At 41.4% G+C, this 21,403-nt stretch overlaps 1 protein-coding gene and 1 non-coding gene across 2 annotated transcripts in view; one reads left to right on the top strand and one right to left on the bottom strand.

The window, feature by feature from the left end:
• The window catches only part of LOC124545637 (protein O-mannosyl-transferase TMTC2-like), a 189,138-nt gene extending 182,302 nt beyond the window's left edge, over positions 1–6,836 (bottom strand). Inside the window, exon 1 of the mRNA XM_047124582.1 lies at positions 6,712–6,836. The gene's annotated coding sequence lies outside the window, so the exon portion shown is untranslated. The remainder of the gene's footprint in view (positions 1–6,711) is intronic.
• A 12,921-nt stretch (positions 6,837–19,757) lies between these two features.
• Trnas-uga lies at positions 19,758–19,832 on the top strand. Its single transcript has one exon. It is a non-coding gene; the product is annotated as a tRNA-Ser (tRNA).
• The last annotated feature ends 1,571 nt before the right edge of the window (positions 19,833–21,403 follow it).

Raw genomic sequence — 21,403 nt, 5'->3', positions numbered from 1 at the left:
CTCGTTGTCAAAGGTTGCGGGTAATTTCATTCAGAGACTACGCCATATTATTGCTACGCATGGTGGATATGTGGAAAATATCGTACTATATAGTTTCCCAGACCGCAGCGCCATCTGTTGTTGAAAATTGTAACTACTGTAATTTCGAAAGTTTGTCTGCCTGAAAATGTGCTGTTGTCCCAAGCATATTGGAAGAAACGGTGTATTTCTATCGCTGCTCGTTTAGTTTTTATTGCCGTTTCAAATATACCGGTCATTTTTGAAACACCCTGTATATACGTTTCTTATTCTCAGGAGATACTTACCTTTTTTTCCAGTGATTCGGGACTTTGCACTGGGCGAGAGATCCTCGGTAAATGAAAGCTAAACAAGGGGCCAATGCCGTGGACTTTTTGTAAAACCGAAGTAGGAGTCCATCCGCACATAGACTTACTTGTTTCAGACTCTATCAGTTGTTTCTCTACGCCAGGGATGCTTATTTCTATATCGCCCATAATTGAGTCGATGGGCAAACGACGGTATGTTTGATTCTCTTGTGTGAACAGATTCTTAAACATGAAATTTAAAAATTTCGTTTTGCTATCTTTAGTTGTGTGAGTTAACGAGCATTCAGTTCTCATTTAAATATATGGCCGAAGGTGTCAGCCTACAGGTTCTGTGAAACGAACACTGTGGTCCAGGACCGTGTGCCACAAACGGCGCAGATTCAGCACAAGATGGGGAAACTCCCAGGCATCTATTGTGTATTGAGGCCTAAGCACTGTAGTGTGCGAGTGGGACAGACCAGAACCGACGTCATAGGGAAACCCAGCAGAAGGGGTTTGTGGCCGAGGAGATGTAGGAGTGTTAAATACGGAGGACCTATGATCGCCTATAAAGTGAAACATTTATAGAAACTATTTAATTCTTTAGTAATGCAGGGAATGAAGCCACCATAATTTTAATCAGCCATCCTCTATAAATTTTCATGGTGATCCCAATAAAACTTGAATATTAACCATCGAAATTTCATATAAAAGCTCATCATTAAAATGGCAAACGTTGTAAATATCAACTCCGTAACTTTATTTGTTTAAAAGGTATAGTAAATTTCAATTATCAGTATTTACAGTTAAGCATCAGATCATCATTTCCTCCACACAAAACACACTGAACGATGAGAGCATGACACCTTATTCGATCATTAGGTAATAGAATATGTGTTGTAAAGTTTAGTGCATAATAGCTACTTTTGTTCTTTATTTATTTATCAGAAAGCACATTGGTGCAAGGCTACTGGCCGTGGCATTCAAACCTAAGAAGGAAATTGTATTGGTTTTATCTAAAAGAATTTAATTTTTATTATGTAATGGATATCTTTGTTACTCTGTTTAGGACGTGAAAGTGGTCAAGCTTTGATTGTTTAAATATGTTAAAATGTGACGTAATTTAGAATAAGCTGTAGCCAATCAGATGGATGGCTTCAGGAAAGGGAACTGCCCTAAGTTGAGTGAGCATTATCGGAGCGCGGGAGACGCGGCCGGGGACGGGCAGAGGGTCATTGCGGGTGCTTACGCGAAAGCGGACAGTTCGGCTGGAGACACCGAACGATATACAGTTCGTATGCAGACCCAAAACAGGACCGTCGGTCTTTAGGCAACTAGGAAGTGAAGAACGCATTTCGCATTGTGTGGTATCGCGGGACTTAGTCTCGCAGCGGTGTGCAGCCGCTCGCCTGGTGTGAACTCTTAACTTTTCGCGTAGGTAACTTGTATTACGCGATGAGATTGTGAATGATCGAGCTGTGTCAAATGGATATGCGCTCAAGTGTAGCAGTAACTCTAAATACGACCACTTTCGCTATTACTTTGCTTTCTGAATAAACATTATTGTAACCAAATCACAACTGTGTGGCCTACATCATTTATGGGTCGTTATTTTATTTCCTGATATTATGATTACTGTTATTATATGTTATGTTCCTATTTCGCAAACTTGCTATCAGCCAGACAATTTAACGAAAGGGTCAGAAGTGTTTACTTTAAGGTGTGTAATGAGACACGTGCGGTTCAACCTCTAGACGAGTTTGAGCCAAGACATTTCGACGAAGATGAACCGCATGTGAGCCCGAACATCTTTCGGATGTTAGCTCGTAACTGCCGCACCAGACTGCTCCACGGATGGCTGGTTGGAGAATTTGTGAATGTATTTATTGTATGGGCACAATGTGCCCATGCATTATCGTCGTGAAATATGAACCCATCGTCGAAATTCTGACTGTATTATTGGGCACTAGAATATATCGCCCATATAACCTGTCCAGGTAGTTCACAGCCCTATGCCACCCGTAAAACAGAGCAATCCAAAACTTGAAGACCCACTTTCCGTGCTGCTCATGTCTGACGATGTACCCCAAATATGCCTTGCTACCTGGCTGGCCATATGCACACTCTTTTCTGCGCTCACCAAACCTGAGACGAGTCCTACAGTCGTCGGTGTAGAGGATCCGAAAATGGTTCAAATGGCTCTGAGCACTATGGGATTTAACATATGAGGTCATCAGTCCCCTAGAAATTAGTACTTAACCCCAACTAAGCTAAGGACATCACACACATCCGTGCTCGAGGCAGGATTCGAACTTGTGACCGTAGCGGTCGCGCGGTTCCAGACTGAAGCACCTAGAACCGCTCGGCGACACTGGCTGGCGTAAAGGATCCCACTGCGGGATCCGGGTCCTGCTCCTGATGTTCCTTTGACCACCCTCTTCGCGCATCTTATTACTGGGGGTTTCATTCTTTGTTCGTAATGGACTCCTAGACGAGAGATGAATCGAGTGGGCATGGCTGGGTACTACCTATACAAGGGTTGACAGAGTTCTTCAAAAACACATTGCCCAGGTCTGCTGTATTCATAGGCATGATCAAACATTAAGACTTAATTTGTGGAAGGTGAGAGCCGCTGCGAACAACCGCTTTTATGGGAACAAATAAATTTCTTGTCATGTTAATCGGCAAACTTATTTAAGTAATGTTTCTATTGAAAGTCTGTCAGCTGATGAACTCTTCCAAATGTTATGTGTAGGAACTTAAGGATGTACGTTACACATGTCGCCCCACGCTTCAGACACAGTTCTGCTTCAGTACAGATAATTGGTGCTTCACAGCGTGCGATTGAAATGGCACGGCAACTGGAAACGTCCTCCAAAAATTAGGAAAGCAGAGCAGAACGATTATTTAGGTCCGACTTCTAAAACGAACATAGATTTACCGTTAAATTCTCGCGGTATATGGACCTATTGTAATGTCGCGACCATCCGTAGGAAAATGGTGCCAACAGTTTGACCAACGCTGAAAAAGAATAGGTTATGATGATATGGCAGTCCATAATTTGTGGCATAAGATACCTATCTATTTTGCAAGATGGAAGAACATCTAGGAGAAAGACAATTACCAACGATGAAGACGTTCACTCAACGGTTCTCGAATGTATCCGTCGTCTGGGAGTGCTGGTAGAGCACTTGCCCGCGAGAGGCAAAGGTTCCGTTTTCGAATCTCGGTCCGGCACACAGTTTTAATCTGCCAGGAAGTTTCATCCAATAGAGCGTTCCGACCTGTGTTTTCAGAGACTTGATGGCTATATTGACAAACAGGGTGGTGGTCAGAAACAGTCTGAAAAGCTAGTAAGGGTGTTTCAGGCTATCTTGTGCTGACAAATAAATCTTTAGAAAGAAATTCGACACGTTGCGCCGTTTCGGATTAACTAGTATTGAATCATGCCGTCGCGGGCGCAAATTCAAATGGCCCGCCAGATACAGCCAGTGTAAGTTATCCTCATGGCGTAGTTGCTGGCACACGAGACAGCTCAGGTTTTGGCTCGGGTTCGATCTTTACTACCACCCAATGTCCTATTTTTATATCGTTTTAGGAAAGCAAACGAAGAACATGTTTGGCGACACCGTCTCTGTCGTGCCACTTAAATTTACGAGCTACGGCTTCATTGGCTATTTCAATGCTAATTAGCTCGGAAACGGTTAACAATTAGTCCTTAGCACAACCTACGCTGCAGCACCCTTACAAGTTTTCCAGACTGTTTATGCCTCCCCATATATTGTCACATATCAGGATAATTTTGAAGTATAGAGTAGCATTCAATAAGAGTTACTTGCCCTGTCATAATTTTGTGTAACTTACTTTATCAAGTGTTCTCGTTCACGTGTCCCTACAAATGAGAGAGATCATGTGACATATGATTCATATGCACCATGAACTATAGTCGTAATCGTCGAGAAGCACTGACCGATAAATGCCAAAACGAATAGATGGCCTGTACTCTTGCCCAATCTCAATTCTTTGGTTTCATAGGAATCATAGGAGACATAATTTTTCGAATGGACATTGTGAATACACTGTATCAGTGGGCACGGAATTGTGGAAAACCTATGCGCAGTTTTCTGGTAATTTTTAGGGTATCACAATCTTTGACGAGACGAGTTGACACATATTTAGAAACAAAAGCACAATATTTTGAACAGTTGCTATGAGTTTCTGTGATCTGATGATGTAGTGAACAACTTATAAATAGCTAAGTGCCATGTGAAAAGCGAAATAGTATAAATTTTTCAGTAATAACTGGTAAACGAGACATTTATGAAGAGGTGCTAACACAGAAAATAATTGCATTTAGGAGTGGGGGAACTGCTCTAAAAGTTTGTCCAAGGATCATGTATTTTTGTTACATCTTGTCTATTACACAAGGTACCAGCTAAAAAGTGAATTTTTGCTTGGCTGTGGAGAGTGAAAAAGAAATTCTCACAATTTTCACTCTCGAAACAGCTTTGAGTTCTTACTGGATTCATTATAACCTTAAGTTGTTGGCACATATGCTTCTACGGACTATGCTCATTTTATATATTACCAGAAAATGTCAGAAGACCGCTATCTGCGTCTATGTATTAATGGCAGATTGTTTTATTAATGACAGATCGTTTTATGTCGATATTTAATCGTATATGGTTTCAGTATATTATTTATATTATGATATCAGCACTATATACGAAACAAACGCTTAAGTTACATAAACAATAAATTTCACGTGCACTTCAAATAGCTTCTCTTATTTCTAAGGGTGTGTGTGTGTTGTGGGAGGGTAATGTACATGACTGTGTGTGTGCATGTATGTGTACACATACTACAGAGTAAATATTAACTTATTTTCATGTGCCAAAAAATAATTGTTTTTTTTTTCATAGTTAATATTGCCACTCATCGACCATTTACATTACATAGTTTACAATGTGTTTACCTAATGTGTGACGTTTTTAAAATGATGTTTTGAAACAAACGTACATAGACACTTACACCCACACCCACACACACACACACACACACACACACACACACACACACACACACACACACACAGACACTGTATGATCAAACACTGTTATACGCAGTAATCAAGTAAAAACGACTTCATTTGATATTTGCTATTGTCCTTTTGTATATCAACAGATTTAACTTACCTTTATCACAATGAAATATTTATGTCTATGGCGGCACAGTTCGCCGTATGTTTTGAATCGGATGCTGGAGACCAGTTTTATGCTTATGATGTATGTATGAGCGCTGTTGGCCAACAATTAACGATGATATCTATGAAAGAGTAAATGTATCACAAAATGGTTGTGAATATGCCTGTATGTTTAAGCAATTCTCTGTGGCAGATATATTTCACTAATTTTTACTCTTAATACTGTATGTCAAAGTGCAGAATTTCGACACACATTTATTGAGAATGACAAAAACGACCGGAAACGTTTCACAAACTGTAGTAGTAAACACTGGAAACAAGGATTTCACAGAAAATTATGTTTGATAATCTACTTTCTAGGTATGTTTATACATTTCTAAAAGCGTTTGTAAACGTATTGTACCGCATAGGTTCTTGTTCTTGAATTCAGTCTGGTAGCCTAGTATTCTGGTTTGGTTACTGTCTATAGTGGCTCTGAGCACTATGGGACTCAACTGCTGTGGTCATAAGTCCCCTAGAACTTAGAACTACTTAAACCTAACTAACCTAAGGACAGCACACAACACCCAGCCATCACGAGGCAGAGAAAATCCCTGACCCCGCCGGGAATCGAACCCGGGAACCCGGGCGTGGGAAGCGAGAACGCTACCGCACGACCACGAGATGCGGGCTACTGTCTATAGTGCTGTCCATAAATATAACTACGCGTCAGCCGGCTGCAGAAACTGTCTTCTAATGGAAGTTATTATAATTTCAGTATGTTAGAAACTGAAAATTATGGTTTCGCAAAACATAAATCTAGCTTAACTGGAAATGTCTAGTGGGATCGTTAACTAAACAAAAAACTAGCTTTAATTAAAGTCACTAGATTCTTCACAAATAGCAGATATGAACATGTTTCCGTGTTTGAAAATAACACACACATATTGTAAACAAAACATATGTCGCTTCTGATGGAGATATTGAATGACATGCAACAGGTGCTGCATCTAAATAGTCTAAAAATGTCGAAGAATGGCTAGGCAAATTTTAAGTACAGTACTTTTATTTCCTTCTTTGCAAATACGTAGCAAGAAGCATTAATATATCAAAACAGCGTGCACTAATTAAAATTTACTGTATACACATCAAGGTAGACGAAAAGAAGAACAGCATATGACTAAGTCAAAACAAAAACTGAAACCGTTTGCTAGAATCACATACCTGTACAAGAAAAGCTCGCTGACAGTTCCGCGGCGACCAGAAGCAGCTTTTGCAGGATGTGTCCACGTGTCGTGCGTCGAAAGCGTCGCGGTGCGTCGTTGCTGCCTCCGACGTTCGCGGCGCCGCTCCCCTGCTCACTCTGACGTAGGCTACCCGCGCTACGTCGCGCTATATACGAGGACTCCTGCATACCCACAGCGCATGCTCTGCGCCCACCCCGTGCTGGGGTATACGGCCGGAATGCAGCGTCACTCGCTTTCTACTGTTCATCCGCCACGCTCACGCGCCTGCGCACTTGCGCCGCTACCTTCATACCGCGCAGTTGTCTCTCAGTTGCGTCCCCGCTGCCTAGGAGGGAGCATGTAACACTGCTGTCCGTTACGTGTGACTGATATACACGATTTTTATTACAGAAACGGATTCATTTGACACATGACAATTTATGCGAGCTCTTTTCTAAACCGTAACCAGTAATTTCTTTTCTTTTCGGACATCTACAAGACTATTAATGTTCATTAAAGACATAAACGCATACATCACTTAGCAAGCATATGACTGAAATATATTCCGGTTTTCAATATCTCAGCGAATGCAGTGTTCAGATCTTAAATTAAGGATTTCATTTTTTATTGGTGTTAGAGGAGCTAGTTCCCGAAGTTATCTTTATTAAGAGTGTGTCATTTTTTCGGGACGAATTATTGTTGATCTGGGTGAATCAGAAATCGGTTTTAATGCGCAATGTCACAGCTGACACAGCAACTCGTTCGATTTCTCTAATTGTTAAAATCACTCGGTGCCTGTTATTTTGTACTTTTTGTAGAATATTTCGCGTAAACCAGGAATAGCTTAATGTTTGAAAATTCGTACATGATTACATACAATGGCTCGCCATTAGTAAAGTTCCCTGTCACATTTCTAGATACGTCCCATTCTGATGTGTTAAATATAAAGTAAGGTGGTACATTTTTATCTTCTCTTACTTCCTCTGTTCACGGGAACGTTCATACTTAAGTAAAAGTAGCTATTTTGGGTATCTTGGCACTCATCAGAATAATATTTGTCTAAGACAAATTAAACGAAAGAAAACTTATGTATGTTCGTTACAGCCCTCAATGATTTTAGATATATAGTGTGTTAAATCTGATGTGAAATATCGATCTGCGTACAAGTATAACAAATAATAATATGATATCTCAATGAGTCTTGTTTTAAGAAAATAAGAAATATGTATAAAAATATTTTTCTTGTCTTATTTTCGATAGCTGAATGCCATTGTCTCCTTTATTTGTCTGTGTGTCGCTTCTCATTTATTACGAAACGATGGTCAAGCGCCCGTAACACTTGTCCTAGTCTGAGAAGGATATTATTTTAAGGCTTTAATTTCTGCCAGAGCAGTTTCGACGTTTACACGCTTATCAAGCACAAGTAACTGATGTCATGTCACGACACTGAAATAAAACATAAATAATGGTAACCCTTTTGAGCTTAGCTTGACCTTACAACAATGGAAATGACAACAGTGACAGCTGTCATTAGTGATATAATCGCCACATTATAAATCACATCTCGAGCAGGTTAAACACCTGTTGTAAAGTACGACGTAACCCAAAGAGACTACCATCCTTAATAACTTACACGAGGGCAAAAATGCCCTGTCGGAGCAGAGAAAGGAAGAATATGCTCCTCATTACAAGACTGACAAAAAGGTGAGGAACCGGCTGCCTGAATCCTCATTACGCTTTTCTCTCCAAAAATTTTGACATGTGAACACAGTCGCGCTCCTTTACTCAGTTACTCTTTATAGTTAAGCATTCATACTCGGCTAGTCTCCTCATTGCCACTGGTTATGCAAATGTGTATGTCTCCCTTCTACTCTCTCCTGTTCTTTCTGTTGATTTCGAGTACGTCGCATTGCCACTGTCTCCTCTCTGACTTACACAGTCTCTCTTTGTCTGTTTTTCCCCCGCCACTGTCTCCAACATACCTCGGCTGCTCAGAAATCCGTGGGGGGTCCAAATTATTTTCCCCAAACACCTATGTATTTAAATTTTTTGTCCAGAATGCGCTCACCACTATACCTACGTGTTCAGTCTGCGAGGGTTCAGACCGCCAAGCCCATCCCACTCCGCAACATTATATATGGTCTCGATTCAGCTGTTTTCTTCATTTTCACTGTCTCCTATCTTTTTTACTCCCACTGCTTCTATCTCCATTCCTCTCTCTTTCTCCTTTACTGCCACTGTCTCTCACTGACCATCAATACCCCCTCTCTTTTTGGCTCCCACTGCGTCTTCATCCATCTCTCTCTTTCACTGCCACTTTTTCTCTCTCGTTGTCACTATCACCTCTCCCATTTTCTCTCACTGCCACAGTCTTCTCTTCTTCCACCATCGCTGCCTCTTAGCCACTCTCTTTAGCATAAAAAAGCTGCGAATACGTTTGCATGACAAAATTTCTGGTGACTAAGGCGGAATGAGGATTGAGGCATTGGTTCCCACGTTTCTGTGAGAGTCTTATAAAGAGGAGCATATTCGCCCCCCCCCCCCCCCCACCTTCCCCGCAACAGGAGGATTTTCCAGGTACCCTTCCCTTCTTTTCTATTTGTGCTGCTTACACAAAACCAATTCTATATGTCAGTACAGTTTTGACTGTTTATTTATTTACTTATATACAGTTATAAACTTTACCATATATAATCAAATAGTAACTGCACATAGTACAAGGTTAACACAAAATCGTTTGCTTTACGTTTTTTTCTGGACATTTCGCTCATTGATCGCAGATCGCTGAAAATGCCAGGCTTATAATTTGCATGTTATTAGAAACATTTTACCAAATTTGCTGTCTTTCATGATTTACATAATTTTTCTCAGTGATTTTAAGTTCCTTTCAGGCATGTTAAGACCTTCTGAGCGCGTTTTCTTCTCACTGTGGGATAGTGTTGGCCATATATATATAGGCGTGAAGTGTCCATTATAGGGATTTACAGAGACCAATCATCATAAGACATTGTTGGCGAAAAGATGTTTACTAAAAACGTGTTTTAATGACCTCAGAATAGTGGCGGGGACTCAAGAGCCTTTTACATGTGCTCACTAAGTCAGCTGAAACTACATTTATGCCCTACACTGGATCAGAGAACATCATTTGAGCAACGAATAGTGAAAATTTCGAGAACTTGCCATGAATAGAAACTGTATTTGTGGCCACACTGCAATTATTAATTCTAGCACCGAAACCGGAAAATGACGTTTATCGACGAATGTATAAAGAATGTATAGTTTTAATCTACCCATTTGCTGTGCTTAGTTATGTAGACAGTTGCGACCCACTGTGCAAAAACGGCTAAAGACCAGTGTTTCCTGTTTTCTGCCTACGTAAGGTAACTTTGAACTTCTGGATCACGGTAACAGATAATGATATCGAAAACTTTTCGATGTTCTCTGAGAATGTTATCATGAGAACATATGGTAAAAACTCCGAGGATTTACCCTGAGTAGAACAACTGGTACTTTTTGTACCCAATATCATACTTTCTAGGGGTCATCTGCCGCATAAAACCCACCACAGACCACACCTAATCAGAAAGAACCAATCGACTTTCTCAGTTTTCCTGGGGTGAAGGAACTGTGTAATGTTTACATTTTCATTCTGTACTGTGGGGTAGCTACAGTTGCCGTAGATATACAAATGGTCGGTACGGCGAGGGATTTCCAGAACACTCGATCATTTATCCCTGTGGTCAACAGCACCCAAGACATGACCCCCCTGAAAAATCAGATTTACGCAAGTGGCTTTTTGGAACATACTGGTAATGTGCAGTGTCGTGCACGAAACGATGTTTGCTGTGACAAAACACCAGTTCTGTTTAATTCCTCTTATCGGTTTCAGATACACAAGATTTCCCCACGTACAATTACGTCACATAATGATCCAAACAGGACATTTGTCTGACTTCATTAGAAAAATAAATCTTGTGTATTACGTAAAAGCAAATTAGGTAAGCAAACAATTATGCGAGAAACAGATTTTGATGTTGTTGAGCAACAATCATACAATAATTTTTAAATGAACACGCTGCCATTCGACTGTACTAATTTAATTACGACCCTGTTTTCAGCGTTTTATGCCATTTTCAAGTGATTCATTATCTGCCATTAACATATATTGCAGGAGATCAAGCTCAAGTGGAATTTTATGAGCCCATCCGATAGTACAGTCCCAAATTATTCTAGTGCGATAGTAATTTTATTAGAACGAATAAAGTTAGTACTGTCAGTACTTGTACTTCCACAGATGCTGCCACTAATATTGACAATTGCAATAATTATACTACTACTACTAATAATAATAATAATAATGAGAATAATGATAATGGCAGGTATAAAAAGAATTTATATATGCTCTAAATAGAAATTTTCAAATATACTGAATTTTGTTAAATGTAGTTTAAGGAGACTCCACCAGTTACGAATACTGGAAAATGACGAAGATCTGGTTGGAAAGAAATATGTACAAGGATAATGAGTGCACACAGGAATGATGCTAATCATTGCTGGTGCTTCAGTAAATATGTCATACTCTGGCACTAAGAGTAGATCAATGTCTTATGCACTGGTGCTTATTGCCTTGTGGCTTTTTGTTTCCTCAGTCCATTTTTAATCATGTCATTTATATATAAATTTAATATAAATGGAGAAAGACTGCAATCTTCTGCAACTCATCAGTTATAATTCCCATCATACTTACCGTTGTTTTTATTGAACATTTACTTTCATTGTACATGCTTTTTATAGAATATATCTAGTGTCACGGAATTCCATTTTCCAGCAATGTTAACCAGAGTTTCCTTCTGTTCAATTTGAAAGGTACTGACATAGTCAATAAAGGCTAGTGCATCCCGTTGTTAAATTCTCTTATTTGATTTAGCAATATTTCAAAATAAACATATTATAATCCATTGTTGTTTATCAGGATCTACATCCACTCTGGTCTCCAGCTACAAGTTTTCGGCTGTTAGTCTTACCCTAAGAGTTAAAAATTTGCGTATATTTTATATGCACACTCTTTCTCCTATGATGGTTAGTCTTTTCGATCTCCTTTCTTAAAAATTCAGTAACAGTATCTGTTACTCAGGTTTCTGGTACCCTCGCTTTTTCATACCATAAATTTAGGAATTATGCTTTATTTTAATAACTCACTGTTAAGCCCAACTATACCAGCTGGCTTTCTGTTATCCGCTGTATCTAAAGCTTCTTTTAATGCTACTAATATAACTAGATTTAACGCTTTCCCACTTTTATCCATTTCTGCTTTTCCATTAAGTTTTGTGCATACAACAAATTTTTATAATGTTCTTCCAGTTATTTTTAGCAGATTATGTTAATCTTTAATGTATATGTTCCTGCCTGTTTAAACGATTGATTTCTTTAACGAATCAACTTTCTCTCTATGCTTTGTTACAGTCTCATTTAGCAACTGATATTTTCAATTACATTCTGATCTAAATTCGGGCATTTTTCTTTGTAGGTGTTTTAAATATGCTTTCTTATCCTGTCTTATTACTTTTTCCAATTCTTCATTCCATGGTATTAACCACTTTTTATTATATGTTTTAAATATTGTTCCCCTGTTCCAAGACCTGTACTTTGAACACTACTGCCTATATTCTCACATTTTTAATATATATCTTCAGAGGTGAGTTTCACTAGTAACTGTTTGTTTAGTCTCTTCTCGTGTTAGGTTTGTGTCATAAATACTGTTAGATATTTGGTGAAAGTATTTCGCACACCAAAACAAGAAACCCCTCCATATAAATGCATATTAGAAAATTATTCCTCTTAACTTATTAATTAAATGATTTTTTATTTTACAAGAAAAGTTTAAATTGTTCTGAGATTGTTTTTGCACAAACAAACACTCTCGTAATATTTGTAGTCCTTTGTATATGATTAAGGTAGAAATTATTCTAGACACCAGCTGCAGTTTATAATTAATATGTGGGCTCATACTGTAGAACATATCCTGCACAATCACTCAGCTTCAAACTATTATTGTCTGTGTAGATACGTAGGGGGTTTAGGAACGCCGACTTTGTGTGGCCTGCTCTTAATATGGGGCATCGTCCGGTTGAAGCAGCAGACAGTGTTTATCTCCCTATATCGACAAGAAACGCGACTTAGATTTGTGGACGTGCTACTGGAAGACGATTTCCCATTAAGACGGTTACAAGCACAGCAGGCATCCCTAACGCAGAGATAAGTTGTCGTTGCAGACATGGAAGCTTGTAGGCCAGTAAATCAGCACCCGGGGATTTTTGATAAGGTGTGACTTTTGGAGACCAAATGATTGAGCACATAGGTAGAGCAAACAAGATTTCACGACGGCGATACTCTGGTCAGATTTTTACAGCATTGCAAAACTAACCATATTGTTGTGGTGCAGTATTTTTTTATGGGAGTGGTGTGGTTGTGGGTTGTGAGAGTGTGGAGAAATACAAATTAATTTTATTAACTATATGTGGTATACAATAATGAGAAACAGTAATGGAAACCTAGAAATAACGCTCAGTTTTAATAAATGGTCTTGACATGTGATGTAATAAAATGATGTTCAGTACAGTGGACTCTTATCCCACAGCAATAATAAAACATTTAAAGAGGCGAAAATGAGTATACAGTCAACCTATCTGGGCCTAATACGTGGTAGCCAATACATTCTTTCGCCTCTCACCAATGAACTTTACTAAGTGTAGGAAATACGGCCAACACAACAGGCACAAAGTCATCCGACGAAATAGACACCAAGGCAAACACCATACAGACAACACAGACAAACATTCACAATATGGTGTAAAACAATACCGAAACGTTCATCACATTACAAGAAAGGTAGACAATCAGTTGCAAGAAGGCTTAGCCGTATAATACAATTCGCCGAATTTTGACAGCAGACCACATCCAGCTATTCGCTCCGATCCCCGTCAACACTCTTGAGCTTTCTTCAGAATGTCTTTGCTTTCGGTCGCAGATTCCATTTGCTCCGATTCCTTAGGGCAAACGGTGTTCACCGTGGCTGGTCCATAGGTCACCCATGCCAGTGCGAAATAAGTTCCACCTGCGTGCCAAGTAGGGCCCCCGACACCGAACTGAAGCTTAGGCAGCCACTGCCTACTCCCTTACTCTCAGCTCAGATTATTTAGTTAAAACTCAGAAACAAAAAAATTTACCGCTATATCATTGCACGGAATTTTTCTTGAAGCATAGTTTAAATGGTTAGTTCATCCAGAACCTACGGAGAGCAAGGCACGTCCTGCTTCACCCAAGTTACATCTAGAAATTGCTGCAAAGATTTTAAGTCTGACGATCTTTACTCGCTCGGCTCTAAGATAAAGCGAATCGGCATTCGTTAAATAACGTCCGCCCATACCCCAATACCCCCCCCCCCTCCTCCACCCCACCATCAGATAATCTCTCTCCTGCCATTATGCATTGCGTTTTTTTGTCATCAGTCTTCTGACTAACTACACTGCTGGCCACCGTAAATGCAACACCAAGAAAGACAAGAGGTAGCACAACAAAATTTATTTTGTAGATAACATGTTGACCAAGTATCAAATGATTACGTTTACAGACGTCTGTGACAAGTGGTTCCTGCCAGAATCAGTAGCCAGAGTAGCCGCCATTGTTGGAGATTACCGCTGCCACACGTCTCGGCATTTAGTCAAAGAGACGTTGGATGTGTTCCTGGGGTACAGCAGCCCAAGCAGCTTCCACACGTTGCCAAAGATCATCTGGTGTGGCAGCTGGGGATGTAATCTGGGTCACTCGTTGAGCAACCATAGACCACATGTTTTCTATCGGCGAAAGATCCGGAGAGCGAGCCGGCCAGGAGAGCAATTCAATCTGGTTATTGACGAAGAACCTTTGGACAATGCGTTCCACGTGTGGTCGCGCATTATCCTGTTGAAATATGGCTGTGGCCGAGCCCTGAAGGTAAGGAAGGACAACTGGCTCCAACACCTCGGATATGTAGCGCCGGCTATTTAAAGTACCGGCAATGCGTACTAGAGGCGTGCGAGAGTAATATCCAATACCGCCCCATACCATAATACCCGGTGCAAGACCAGTGTGGCGGTGCATAATGCAGCTGTCCAGCATCCTCTCTCCACGGTGTCTCCACACTCGAATCCGACCATCGTGGTGCTGCAGACAGAAGCGTGCCTCGTCAGTAAAGACAACGTCATTCCATTCTGCCGTCTACATCCGTCTGTCATCACACCATTGGCGCCGGAGACGTCTGTGATTCTGCGTCAATGGTAGACGAAGCAATGGACGTCTTGCGGACGGACCACTCTGCTGTAAACGGCGTCGAATGGTACGCGCAGACACTGGATGATGCGTTACAGACGCAATGTTCTGTGCTATGGTTCGGGATGTCACTGAGCGATCCGTCACTGCCATGCGCACAACTTGCCTATCAGCACGTGCAGTGGTGCACCGAGGTGAATGCGATTGACCACGTCGGTCCGTCGTACCCTCCTGCATCCAACGGTCACATATCCGCATTACAGTTGTTTGGTTTCGTCCAATACGACTAGCGATTTCTCTGTATGATAATCCACAATCTCGGTAAGCCACTATCCTTCCTCTGTCGAACTCGGATACTTGATCAAACGATGTTCGCTGTTGTCTACGAGGCATAACTGATCATCTTGTGAAACAACCACAAGGTAAACACACGTGCCGAACGTACACTCGTCGAAATCGCCAAGCCTTAAATGGCGCTATGAGGTGGCGCCACATGCGCGCGTGATGTGCGTCTGCGCTGAAATTCTAATCAGTTGCATATCTCATCGCTGCAAACCCATGGTGTAAATTTCACTTGATTCGGATGCTTCCTTCAGGGTGTTGCATTTACGGTGGCCAGCAGTGTAGTTTGTGCGGACCGCCAAGATTTCCTCTCCTGTGCTAACCTCTTCATCTCAGAGTAGCACTTGCAAGCGACGTCGTCAATCATTTGCTAGAACTATTCCAATCTCTGTCTTCCTCTACAGTTTTTGCCCTCTACCGCTCCCTCTAGTACCATGGAAGTCATTCCCTCATATCCTATCATCCTGTCCCTTCGCCTTTTCAGTGTTTTCCACATATTCCTTTCCTCTCCGATTCTGCGTGGAACCTCCTCATTTCTTACCTTGTCAGTCCACCTAATTTTCAACATTCGTCTGTAGCACCACATATAAATGCTTCGGTTCTCTTCTGTTCCGGATTACCCACAGTCCATGTTTCATTATCATACGATGCTCTGCTCCCGACGTACATTCTCAGAAATTTCTTCCTCAAATTAAGGTAGATATTTGATATTAGTAGACTTCTCTTGGCCAGGAATGCCGTTTTTGCCATTGCTAGTCTGCTTTTGGTGTCCTCCCTGCTCCATCCGTCATTGGTTATTTTACTGCCTAGGTAGATGAATTCCTTAACTTCATATGCTTCGTGACCATCAATCCTAATGTTGAGTTTATCGTTATTATCATTAGCTTCTATTTACTCTGAATCCATACTCTTTACTCATTAGACTGTTTATTCCTTTCAGAAGATCATGTATTTCTTCTTAACTTTCACTCAGGATAGCAATGTCAGTGGCGAATCCTATCATTGATATCCTTTCACCTAGAATTTTAATTTCACTCGTGAACCTTTCTTTCATTTCCACCATTTCTTCCTCGATGTACAGAGTGAACATTAGGGGCGAAAGGCTACACTCTCGTGTTACACCCTTTTTAATACGAGCACTTCGTTCTTGGTCGTCCACTCTTATTATTCCCTCTTGGCTGTTGTAGATACTGTATATGACCCGTCTCTCCCTAAAGCATGCCCCTACCTTTCTCAGAATTTCGAACATCTTGCACCATTTTACATTATCGAATCCTTTTCCCACGTTGACAGATCCTATGAAAGTCTCTTGATTTTTCTTTAGCCTTGCCTTCATTATTAACCGCATCGTCAGAATTGCCTCTCCCGTGCCAAACTGGTCGTCATCTAGCGCACTGCTTAGTTAACATTAATCTCTGTGCCTTTAGGTACACGGGGTAGTCAGAAACAGTCTGCATAGCTTTTAATGGTGTCGTAGGGTATGTTGTGCTGAAAAATAATTCTGAAGAAAAAAAAATCGATACATTGCTTTGTTTTCGAGTCAGTTAGCACTGAAGTTAGCCGATGAAGCTCTTGTGCACGCAGATGCAGGTGGACCACCAGATACAATTGGTCTGCGTTCTTCTCACAGCGTAGATGATCATTACTATCGCCGCATATCCTTATCTTGTTCGTTTTTAGGAAACTAAGAACACATCTGGTGACATCGGCTCTGGTTGACCACTTAAATTCTCATGGACAACGGCGTGCCTAGCTAACTTCAAAGTTAATTAACTTGGAAACTCCGCACTGTATCAAATTTTTTCTTAACAATTATTTCCCAGCACAACCTGTATTGCAACGGCTTTGTTAGGTTTTCAGGCTTTCTTACGGCCCCTCATATACGATTTGTTATACAGAGAATCCCAGAAATGATGCGACAGACTTGGTAACAAACGTGACTTTGTACGCTGAGGACAGTACACGCAACGTTCGCAGTGTTGTTTGTTATTCCGTGACCACGACTGATTGCCACGATCAGTGGAGAAGATGGCACCAGCTGGTGCGCGGAAAGGCCTAATCTCCTATGAGTGCAATGCTCTGCTGCCTCAGTGGATGACAGTTTTCGACACTGGTTTCCATGTGCAGTTTATTTTTTTCCTGGAATCCCCTAAAATCTTTGTCATTACACGGGAGAAAAAAAAAAAAACTGCAGACGCCAGCTTGTGTCAGAAACAGCCATCCACCAAAGCAACACAGCATCGCATTCGTAGGAGAAACAAGATCTGTGTACACAGCAGCAGGCTCTATTTTCTCCACTGACGGTCGTGGCACTAAATAACAAAAAACAATTCTCCCATGGCGGTTCTAGGTTACTTCAAAACACACCGCTGTCTTAGAGAGCGCCTCACTGTCTCCCGCAAGAGAAGTTCGCAACTGCAAGCTCCCAAACGGTTTATCACCCTCCATTACCGGTCACCCCCTGTCCAATTTCAAAGGAACTGCTGTTGATCAGCTTGGTCGAAATATTATACTTCCGCACAAGTATGAGCCGCGCGGGACTAGCCGAGCGGTCTGAGGCGCTGCAGCCATGGACTGTGCGTCTGGTCCCGGCGGAGGTTCGAGTTCTCCCTCGGGCATGGGTGTTTGTCCTTGCCCCCTTCCAACACCCGTGTACCGCAAGTCTCTAGAGGAACGGAAGGTTCCAAATGATTGGAAAAGAGCACAGGTAGTCCCAGTCTTCAAGAAGGGTCGTCGAGCAGACGCGCAAAACTATAGACCTATATCTCTGACGTCGATCTGTTGTAGAATTTTAGAACATGTTTTTTGCTCGAGTATCATGTCGTTTTTGGAAACCCAGAATCTACTCTGTAGAAATCAACATGGATTCCGGAAACAGCGATCCTGTGAGACCCAACTCGCTTCATTTGTTCATGAGACCCAGAAAATATCAGATACAGGTTCCCAGGTAGAAGCTATTTTCTTTGACTTCCGGAAGGCGTTCGATACAGTTCCGCACTGTCGCCTGATAAACAAAGTAAGAGCCTACGGAATATCAGATCAGCTGTGTGGCTGGACTGAAGAATTTTTAGCAAACAGAACACGGCATGTTGTTATCAATGGAGAGACATCTACAGACGTTAAAGTAACCTCTGGCGTTCCACAGGGGAGTGTTATGGGACCATTGCTTTTCACAATATATATAAATGACCTAGTAGATAGTGTCTGAAGTTCCATGCGGCTTTTCGCGGATGATGCTGTAGTATACAGAGAAGTTGCAGCATTAGAAAATTGTAGCGAAATGCAGGAAGATCTGCAGCGGATAGGCAAATGTAACGTATTGCGAATACATAGAAAGAAGGATCCTTTATTGTATGATTACATGATAGCGGAACAAACACTGGTAGCAGTTACTTCTGTAAAATATCTGGGAGTATGCGTGCGGAACGATTTGAAGTGGAATGATCATATAAAATTAATTGTTGGTAAGGCGGGTACCAGGTTGAGATTCATTGGGAGAGTCCTTAGAAAATGTAGTCCATCAACAAAGGAGGTGGCTTCCAAAACACACGTTCGACCTATACTTGAGTATTGCTCATCAGTGTGGGATCCGTACCAGATCGGGTTGACGGAGGAGATAGAGAAGATCCAAAGAAGAGCGGCGCGTTTCGTCACAGGGTTATTTGGTAACCGTGATAGCGTTACGGAGATGTTTAGTAAACTCAAGTGGCAGACTCTGCAAGAGAGGCGCTCTGCATCGCGGTGTAGCTTGCTCGCCAGGTTTCGAGAGGGTGCGTTTCTGGATAAGGTATCGAATATATTGCTTCCCCCTACTTATACCTCCCGAGGAGATCACGAATGTAAAATTAGAGAGATTCGAGAGCGCACGGAGGCTTTCAGACAGTCGTTCTTCCCGCGAACCATACGCGACTGGAACAGAAAAGGGAGGTAATGACAGTGACACGTAAAGTGCCCTCCGCCACACACCGTTGGGTGGCTTGCGGAGTATAAATGTAGATGTAGATAATTTAGGTTAAGTAGTGTGTAAGCTTATGGACTGATGACTTTAGCAGTTAAGTCCGATAAGATTTCTCACAGATTTGAACATTTTTCCACACAATTATGTTACCTTGCACAATTCCATTTCTCAATGACTTGCATGATGGGAAATGTGGGATCCTGCCCATTCGTCTCGTATAGGGTGCCTAAAGAATGCTGCGTTCTCGGAATGCTATATAACAATCAAGCAAAATCAGATTATAGTTTGTATTACAAATAAGGAGAATGACAGTACCTAACTTCCAGAATTAGATTTTCACTCTCCTGCGGAGGTTCGCAGGAGAGCTTCTGTAAAGTTTGGAAGGTAGGAGACGAGGTACTGGCAGGAGTAAAGCTGTGAAGATGGGGCGTGAGTCGTGCTTGGGTAGCTCAGTTGGTAGAGCACTTGCCCGTGAAAGGCAAAGGTCCCGAGTTCGAGTCTCGGTCCGGCAGAAAGTTCTAATCTGTCAGGAAGTTTCAGTACTTAACTTGTATTCACAACAAGTGGTCGCAAGCGATGGGTGACATGCAACTAAGTGTCCTTTGCTATATACAATGTTCATGCAAGCAATTGGTATGGATCACTATTAACTACTAACGTAGCACTCTCTGCTAGGCCGTGCTAATACTGTCCTATACGGTCCTATACGCCCACATTGCACTTAAAAAAGAAATTTAAAAAATCCCTCCTATGATTGTAGAGCCGCACTTGTTCTCCATTTTAACAACCAATTTCGATCAAGGACCATCTTCAGGTTATAATAAAAGTAATTTGCTGAATGTCATACATGTAGAGTTTGCCTCAGAGAGTGTGAACAAATCGAAGACAGCATCCAGAAAAATGGAGAAGCTTTAGTGGTATTCAGATCCACGAATTTTATAATTATATTTCCACGAATTGGTTCAGATTCTATAAAAGAAATTTTATACTTATCACAACCACTGGATTATCTCTTTTGTGACTTGAAGATGATCTCAAGGCAATCAAAATCGGTTATTAAAAAGTACATATGTTTACACAGGTTAATTAAACACGTAATAGTTGCCTAACACCGAATATATGAAATAACAATACTATTTCGTGTGGACAGCTCAGAAAATTTTAAAATTCCATATGCCTTTTTCCCAATACTGCCATGATAGTAAAATGTATATAAAATGGAGAAGACATAATGTTTTGTTGTTCTCGCCTCACATTTCTTGTATATGGTCGAATTAACCTTATTTTCCATGCTACTTCTATTAGTTCCGCTACACGTAGGATGCCAGCTCACCAGGTAAAAAATTAGTCGCTCCCTTGAACACGCACAGACGAATCGTAAAGCCTTAAAGGATGGTGCAGCGATCGAGTCACACGGTCAACTGCACGCGCACAGCTTCTGCGTGAGCATAAGGATGTAGCAATCACTGAGATACGTAGGCATGTTTCAAGCGGACATTGTCCCTAAATATGGAGAAATGTAAGGACGTGACACCTGCGAAAAGGGGCATTCTTGTGTAGCCATACTCATGGCCATTAGGGTATGTGAAGTTGCCAGATTTCTTGATGTTTAATGCCGCGCGGAGTAGCCGAGCGGTTAGGGGTGCTATGCCACGGATTGCGCGGCCCCTCCCACCGGAGGTTCGAGTCATCCCTCGGGCATGGATGTGAGTGTTGTTCTTAACATAAGCTAGTTTAAGTAGCGTGTCACTCTAGGGACCGATGACCTCAGCAGTTTGGGCCCTTAGGAATTCACACACACTTGGTGTTTCGTAGTGAACGGTTCATCATGTCTGCAAATAATGGAGTAACACAATGAGCCACGAAACGCAACGTCAGAACTGTGATCAAACACAGATCCTGAGAATGACCGGAGACACGTTTCACCACTTATGAATAAAACTTGCTTTCAATCCCAACAGGAATTGCTGCAGGCAGTAAATGAAGGTTAGCGACAGAGCATTTCGACGAGAAATGCATGCAGTGAATATTTCGAGTTGGTCTCTCGCAGTAGGCAATTGCTCTCACAGGCTCATAAAGACAA

This window comes from Schistocerca americana, chromosome 8 (assembly GCF_021461395.2).
Source record: "Schistocerca americana isolate TAMUIC-IGC-003095 chromosome 8, iqSchAmer2.1, whole genome shotgun sequence".
NCBI lineage: Eukaryota > Metazoa > Arthropoda > Insecta > Orthoptera > Acrididae > Schistocerca > Schistocerca americana.
Note: the sequence above shows the minus strand (reverse complement) of the source record. Positions and strands in the feature narration are given on the sequence as shown.